We start from the raw sequence: 8,761 nt of genomic DNA, 5'->3' as shown, positions 1-8,761 counted from the left end.
ATTATTGCATCTATTCTAAAATTATACCAATGTATCCATGTGCTAGATTGATATTCGGAGTCTTTTCCTATTCTTCATTAGAGGAACTTTGAATTTTTGCTTGAGTCTAAGTGCGACTAACAGCTCAAACACAAAATAAATATATAATTTAATTAAAAAAATGGAATATAACTTTTAAAAGAATTTAAAAACAAAAAACATATTTAATCCATTGTTTTTGTCTTTTAGCTTTCTAAGTGTCAACTGGGTCTGACAGCGTTAGTTAGATATTCTCTCGTATTGTATGTGTGTTTTTTTTTTCTGGTTAGTAACCTCTGTTTCAGATTAGTTACCTCTGTTTCAGATTAGTTAGTTAGATAACTTTAAATGGAAGAAATTAAAGTAAACAGAGTAAATGCTTGAAATAGTAAATCAAAAACAATTAAAAAAGCAATAGCAGAAAGAATTGTAACTGGGTAAAAACATTATAATCAACAAAGAATGGTAAAAGGGTAAAAAGGCAGATGATAAATTTGCAAGAACAGCACATCGCAAGAAATATAATTGGTGCAAGAAAGATTAAAGGAAGCAGTAAAGAGAATTTCAAATTGGTAAAATTAATAGAACAAGTGCAGAACAAAATGCGAAGAAAGAAAATGAACAAAATATAGAAGTAAGGAACTCTACCATAAAAACAGAAAGAGGAAGACTTAACTAGGGCTGGGCATAATTAACTTAATTATACTAAACTATAGATTATCCATACTCTATTATACTATAAAAACTTGAACTATTTTTATCAAAACTAAATTATACTATTTTATAGTTCAATTTAAGAAAATTAAACTTTTATATTAGTAGTTCAGTTAACTTAGTTAACTATTTTCAAAATGTAAAAAGTTTCAACTTGGTTAAAACAAATTGTGGCTCCACTACTATTTATGTTTTTATCAAATAACTTATTCAAAACTGATTTTAAATAAACAAATATCCTAAATTAAATTTCTAAAAGAACAATTTTAAAAAAATATTCTAAAAATTTAAATAAATTTTTCAAACTTGTTCTGAAATATTTTTAAGACAAAAGAAAAAGCACATTAAATACTATTTACAAATCGATATAAATTATTTTCTTCTCATAAATGTAACTTAGTTATTTATATTTGTATATTTACCTTTTCATAATTATATATAATGTTCGTTTATTTTTATTTTTATTTTTTCTAAAAATTATTATACTATTCAAAATTATAAATGGATAGATTTTGACTAAAGTTTTTCTTATCAATTTTTTTAATATAATCTATGCAATTAAATTTTATTTAAGTTAAGAATTTAAATAAACTTTTTAAACTTATTTTGAAATAGTTTTAAGATAAAAAAAAAGAGAAGAAAAGACATATTTAATAATTTTTACAAATTGGTATGAATTACTTTTTTCTGATAAAACATGTAACTTAGTTATTTGTGTTAATTTATACCTGTATATCCTATTTTTCATAATTATATATCATACTCGTTTACTATTATTTTTTTTTACTAAAAATTATTGAAATTTATAAATGGATAGATTTTAACTAAGGTTTTTTTTATCAATTTTTTTAATGTAATCTATGTAATTAAATTTTATTTAAGAATATAAATAAACTTTTCAAACTTATTTTGAAATAGTTTTAAGATTAAAAAAAAGATACATTTAATAATATTTATAAATTGATATAATTTTTTTTCTCATAAAACATGTAACTTAGTTATTTGTATTAATTTATATTTGTATATCCTATTTTTCATAATTATATATCATATTCGTTTATTTTTATTTTTATTTTTACTAAAAATTATTATACAGCTAAAATTTATAAAAGTATAGATTTTGACTAAGGTTTTTCTTATCAATTTTTTTAATGTAATTAATGCAATTAAACTTTATTTAGGTTAAGAATTTAAATAAATTTTTCAAACTTATTCTAAAATAGTTTTAAGATAAAAAAGAAAAAAAAAAAGAAGAAAAACATGCAGTTTCTGTATGTTTGCTATGCCAAATAAAATTGTAATTTATTTTAGTTACTATTGTACGATTTATTTTTTGAAATAGTTAACTAAAGTTAACGGCTAATAGGAAAGTTTAATTTTTTTAAATTGAACCGCATAATAGTATAGTTTAGTTTTTTATAAAAATAGTTTAGTTTTTATAGTATAGATATAGTCTAGTACAGTTACACTAATTATGCCCAGCCCTAGACTTAACCATTGCTTCGCTATGGATGTAATGCTGGGCAGTTTCAAATCAACATATTTGCTCAATCTCGAGTCAGCAAAGCCTCTTTGGCTTTACTCCAATCCAGTTTTGAGTCTGAAAGGTGATCAGCAATATCTACAAAAGACCTATTTTTCCTTTAAAAATCAGAAATCTACTTAAATTATAGAAAATTAAGAACTAAATATAACATAATAATAGAGTTTTATTCAATAAAAATATGCTAAAGCGGGACTTAACATTTTGTCACTATATTTTACAAAAAAAATAATGTAAAATCTCCTTTTTAGCAAAGGTAGAGTATTTCATATTTGATAAACGAAGTTCTAGAGTGGATTATAGTATAACTTTCATTTCTCATTTGTCCATTGTTTGGAAAGAATGTTTTAAATCACTTTTACAAAATATAGAATATAAAATATAAAGTACAGAGAGTAAATAGATACATAATTTAGTTTACTTGATATTGAAATAGTAAAATAATTCTTAAGGACTTGAAAGATCTCTCTCTTTCTCATCCTATGTATAAGAAAGTTGTGATATAAAGTACATAATAAATAAAGTAATCTTAAACACAATATAATAATTATAAATAAAGTAATTCTAGATATAATATAATCATAATAAATAGAGTAACTCTAGACACAATATAATGATGATAAATATGATAAATATTCTAACAAGTTTAAATATAAAATATAACTTTTAGAAATAGCTTAGAAATAAGAAAGCTATTCAAATCAAAATTAATAATATTATGTAACTTTGGTTTAGGTCAAATTGTCCTATCATTTGATCTATATTAACTCACTCCGACCTTCGATCCTAATTGACTTATCCTAATCTTTGGTTCTAAAACTCATCTTGAGACGACTTGCTTTAATCTTTAACTGAGTTGTACTAGCTTTCACTTTTAGTTAATGTCGATTTGGTGTAATCATTGGTTCAAGCTGACTTAATTTGACTTTTAATCTGATATGACTTGGCCGCTGACTCAGGACAAGTCGACTCGACCTTTGACTTAAGACATTGGCTTGACTTTTGATTTAGGTCGACTTGGCTTGACTTTTGGTTTAGGTTAACTTGACTTGAATTTTGGTTTTGGTTAACTTGTCTTAACTTTTGATAATTTAAATTTTCCATAATTTTTGACTTTCGTCAACTCAGCTCAAGTTTTAGTTTTGAGTCGTCTCATCTCAACTTTCGTCTTGAGTTGACGATTGACAAGGCTCAACTTTTGGTCCGAACTAACTTAATTCGACATTCAGTCTGTATTGACTCAGCTCAACCTTTAATCTTTGTCAACTTGTCTTAACCTGGTCTGAATTAACTTGATTTGACCTAAAATCTTGATTAATTAATTCAATTTAGTTTTTAATCTAAACCGATTTATCTTAACTCAAAATGAAGATCTATTATTTTGTAATTAAATTAAAGTCTTTAAAGTTAAATCTATTTTGACATTAAACTTAACCTACCTAACCTATTTTAAGAGGGAACTATGGAAGTTTGAGCTTGGTCAATCTACTCATTTAATAAACCTATTTAGGAATGGATTAAGACTAGCCCTATGTCAAATTCACAACTTTAAATCTTATCTTGTCATTGTATTAGTAAATTATTGCAAATAAAAAATGAACGATCTCTTTAGATGAAATGTAATTACTTGATAACAACTAGACAGTTCCCAATAATAATTCAAGTACCAGTCATGATGTTTTAGAGATAACTTATCAAACAAAATAAAAATTAAAAAATCTTTTGAAAATTCACTTCCTCAACCTTTATAAAGTTAACTCGAGTTCTTCCATGCTAGAAAAAGAAATATTAACTTATTTTCTTGTGATGATAAAGAAACAATATCTAATTTCCCTACTATTTGGTATGATGATGAAGAAGGGTCATTTAATCAAAATATCACCATTTGTATTCCTCCCTTCACCAACTGTATGAAAATCCTCCACAAGGTTCTTAACTACAATTATAACAGAACACTTAACCTGTCAACTTTTAGATCCAAATGTAAAATTTACAGCAGTTTAAAGATATGAAACATATCAAAATGTAAAATTTATCTGAGAAATCTGTGACTTGTAAGTTGTAATAATAATCTTCATGAATCTGTGACGTTAACAAATCCCCAATTATCTCTTCTAAACAGTATATTTATTGTATAGTGAGCTAGTCCAGAATAACATTCTTCAAAGTTAGATAAACAAAACAAAATATCATTACTAAGGAAATTTCTGCAGAAACACAACCTTGTTTTGAACGCATGACTTTCAACAGAATGATCATAGACATAAGGAATGAAAGTGTAGAAGAACAAACGAAACTTGGTGGGACCCACAGTGAAATCCAATCCATCAAATTGAGAAAGAATGGAAAAATATTATTTGGTTATAGTAGAAGACTGAAGGAAACTCTTACTTCTACAACTTCATTTTTATTAGGAACATATATATTATTTTATAAACATATTATTCCTTTAATCTTTCGCTTAGTTATACTGTTGTTTTTAACATTCTTTCTTTTAATTTTATTTTCTATTAAAAGGCATGCATAGACATTTTATATTCGATTATAGTATCACGTTTGAGCTTCTTGTGCTTCCAAATTTGGCACGTGGGCTCTTGTCCCAGAAATGAAGTCAATAAAGTGGTTGTAGTTGGTGAAGCAGAATGAGGCGACCAATAAGAGAAGCACGTTTGTGAGATACCACCATAGAAACTCATCCACCAGAATCCACATCAGTGCTTCACATCCAACAATCCCAGACAAGTTGAATATGAAATCAGTGGTTGGCAAGCTCATTTCCACAGCATATACAAGGACATGACAACATGCAGCTGTAACAAAAATCATTTTACTGGGGCTTGCATGTTGGAAGGGATTCTTGTTTGACCCTTCATACTTTATTCCTATACAATTCAACAAAAGGGCCATCAGAATAGTATAAGCTTTCTGCTTCATTCTGTTGATCCAAACACAATCAAGACAAAAGTGCAGATAAATAAAAACTGGTAGCTAAGCTACTATTTGCAGAGATATATATGTGTCCATATATATATATATATATATAAATATTTCTTTGTTTTAATCGCCAACTGAGGTAGCGAGCACAAGTAATACATTTGGCCGTGTGAAGTATGATTCGAAAATTTTGTACTTCGACCTAAAAGGTTGTTCTTATAAAGACAAGTTAGAACGATGAAGTTGAAAAGGATAAAGGACCGGATTGTCTGAAGTAAGAAATTTAAAGCATCACATAATCAGATAATCATGACCATTGACACTCATCATATATTTTATTCATAAATTATAGATGAAACATGCATGCAAAATTTGAACCATCCGATCTTCATTTTAATAATATTGGTTCTTGTCTGCATGATTTCGTGAATGCAGCTGATCCAATTCGGAGAATGTTTAGATTATAATGGGGAGGAAGTTTCACCCACGTATATAATACTAATACAACTGTCGATACTATTATATTATGAATGTAACATTGATATTTTAGGTAGTTTTGTCGTTAATTCCTCTATTTATATTCATATATGTTCAGGTCTTTTGTCGTCTGAAACCCTAGTTTAATCGAATTAGTAAATATAACAGGCGGGGGAGGGGAGACCGTGGAGAAACATCTTTATCTGCCCACTATGCAATTTTTGTCTTCGTCTTCAAAGAAAAACAGTATATTCCTACATATTTTCTAAATATTAATTAAACAATCTTTTAATAAAGAGTAAATATAATAAAAACACATTATATCAAAATGTATTCAATGTAAAAAGAATACATTTTCTTTTCTCAAATATCAAATTTCAAAAGATATAAATAACATATATTAGAGTATCAAATAAAATAAAAATTAGAAAAAAAATTAATATAGGTTTTTTTAGATTATTTAATAAATTAAAAGTATTTTAACATTTTAAAATGAGAATGACTAAGAGAGAGAAAATAGAGATTGAAATAAGTAAGGATAAAAGAAAAACTTCAATTACCCTTGGAAAATATTTGTTATCTTGGAATTTATCATAAAAGTTTAGACCAAGGTGGAATGATTACCACCTCCCTATATTTATACTCAATTATAAGTAACTATATATATATATATATATATATATATATATATATATATATATATATATATATATATATACTTATTTTCATTTAAGTCAAATTTAAACAAATGAGCATTATTTACATTCATACATTCAAGTAATACAATACTTTTCTATCAAAATTAAGAATTAAGGCAAGTTTAAACAATATCTACAAAAATAAATTCATTTATTATGTGTAATTGATGTAAAGACAGTGCATCATATATATAACCCATAAATAGTATTTTATAAAGTGTAAATACGTTTATAAAAAGATGTTTGGCGTTAAAAAAATATAAACTTTTATACCAAAATGCCTATTTGAATATTTTCACTTTTTTAGTAAATTTTTTAATAGAGTTTGAACTAACATATGTCACTTTAATTGGCTATAAAATATCAAACGGAAAATACGAAAGCGAGTTTCGCAGATAACAATTGTACTGTATTTTATTTTTTCATCTTCACTTATGTTTATGTTTTCTTTTAAATTTTAAATTAAATTAACAAAGATATTTATTCCATATACATTTTTGATAAAATATTATAAATAGAATAAAATTAGTTTTAAGAGTATGGTGATTGATGAAACTTATTTTTTACTATGAAAAATTAAAACGTATTTGATATCTTAGGTTTTTAAAATTATAAAAAATCTATGAATTTAATAAAATTATTTTATAGATACAGATGACTTGTTTTTATATATGTTAATAATATTGTTTCTGAAATAAAAGTTAGTTTCTCCGCCAAGTTCTTCATCCAGAGAATGGATTAAATATTACTTAAAGTGCTTAGCATATCCTACAGTAGTTTCCAAGACGTTGGTCTTTTAACTTAAAAAAAAAAATTGGTTGAGCTGAGCTTAAGAAGCTTGTAGACAGAGATGTCAAAATAGGTCATAATTTGTAGGCTAATCTGATTCATCACGGGTTCTGATAGAGATGGATTTGAAAAAATTGTATTTTTTTTTATGCGGGTCAAATTTTAACACGGCTCATTTAAACTCAGCTCATCCGGGTTGAACTTGTAGTGGGCTAGGTTGTCACCAACCCACCTACCTAATTTTATTTTATTAAAATTTTATTTTAATTTTATGAAAACATATTTATTTATTTATTTGCTTGAAAAAATTATTTAAGTTCTCTTTTTTCAAAACTAATTAAACATCCTAGGTTGGGAATGAAATTTGAGAGTAAAATTTGTTTAAATTTGAATTTTAGAAAGTTTGTAATTTTTTTATTTTAAAAAAAATGTAATTAAGTGAGCAGTGAGTCAACTCATTTACCTACCAACCCGTGGTGGGTCAGACTAGATTCAAATTTTTCTAGTTTGTTAATCAATGAGCCGGATTAGATTGACTCACTAAATGATTAATCAGTGATAGACCAAACCGAATAAGGCCGGATAGCCCGTTTTGACCTCTATTATTGTAAACGTTAGTCAAGTGGTATTATCAAGCAATAAAACAAAAAGAAATAAAGCTTCTAAACTATAAATTCATTTTCCTTGGATATAAGATTTATTTTTCATGTTTCGCATTGTTATTTTTTCTTGTTGTATATATTAATTAAATATTTTATTTTAATAAATAAAGATTATTATGGATAATGTACTATATTATTCAGATGAAATGTTAAAATAATAATAAAAAATTACTTAAATATTAAAATAGAATATCAATTAATAATTGTATAGATAAGTAACTATAAAAAGTTTATATAATTGAAATCTTTTAACAATTACAACAGGTGTTACTTCGAAAGTACCTACAAAACTTGGTAGATATTAAAAAAGTTTAACTCTTGAAAGAAACAATAAAGACGGCTTTTTGAATGAAATAAAACTAAAATATAAAGAGAAAAATAGTTTATAATTTTAGATTATTTAATAAATATACTAAACTATGACGTTGAATACTCCAAATTAAGATATTCTTACATTATAAATCTAAACAACAAATAAAAGTATTAAAAAAAATAAATAAAAAAGTATTTAAAAAGGATAGAAATGAAAAATATATATAAAAATCCTTAAACTATTAAAAAAATTTTATAAAAATAATATGGCACGTATGTCAATTTAGTGAAGATTTTTTTTTTAATATTTGAGTATTCTAAATTGTATAAAAGAAATAAGATAAAGAGGTATATAACTTTTTATATTGATTAGAATTATAAGAGGAGGAATATAGAAATTGTTGATTTTTTATATGGGTTTCAAAATCAGTATAAGATATTCTCTTTTTGTATAGGTTTTAAAACCAATATAAAAAATTTGTTAGTCTATATATAAACCCTTAAGATATTATAAATATTTTATAAAATTAATATAATACATATGTTAACTTAGTATAAAAAACATATTTTATGTAAGTTGGAAAATGTTATTTTCGAATCGGTATAGAAACATC

Source organism: Vigna radiata, chromosome 9 (assembly GCF_000741045.1).
Source record: "Vigna radiata var. radiata cultivar VC1973A chromosome 9, Vradiata_ver6, whole genome shotgun sequence".
Taxonomy (NCBI): Eukaryota; Viridiplantae; Streptophyta; class Magnoliopsida; order Fabales; family Fabaceae; genus Vigna; species Vigna radiata.
This window is presented reverse-complemented; position numbering follows the sequence as displayed.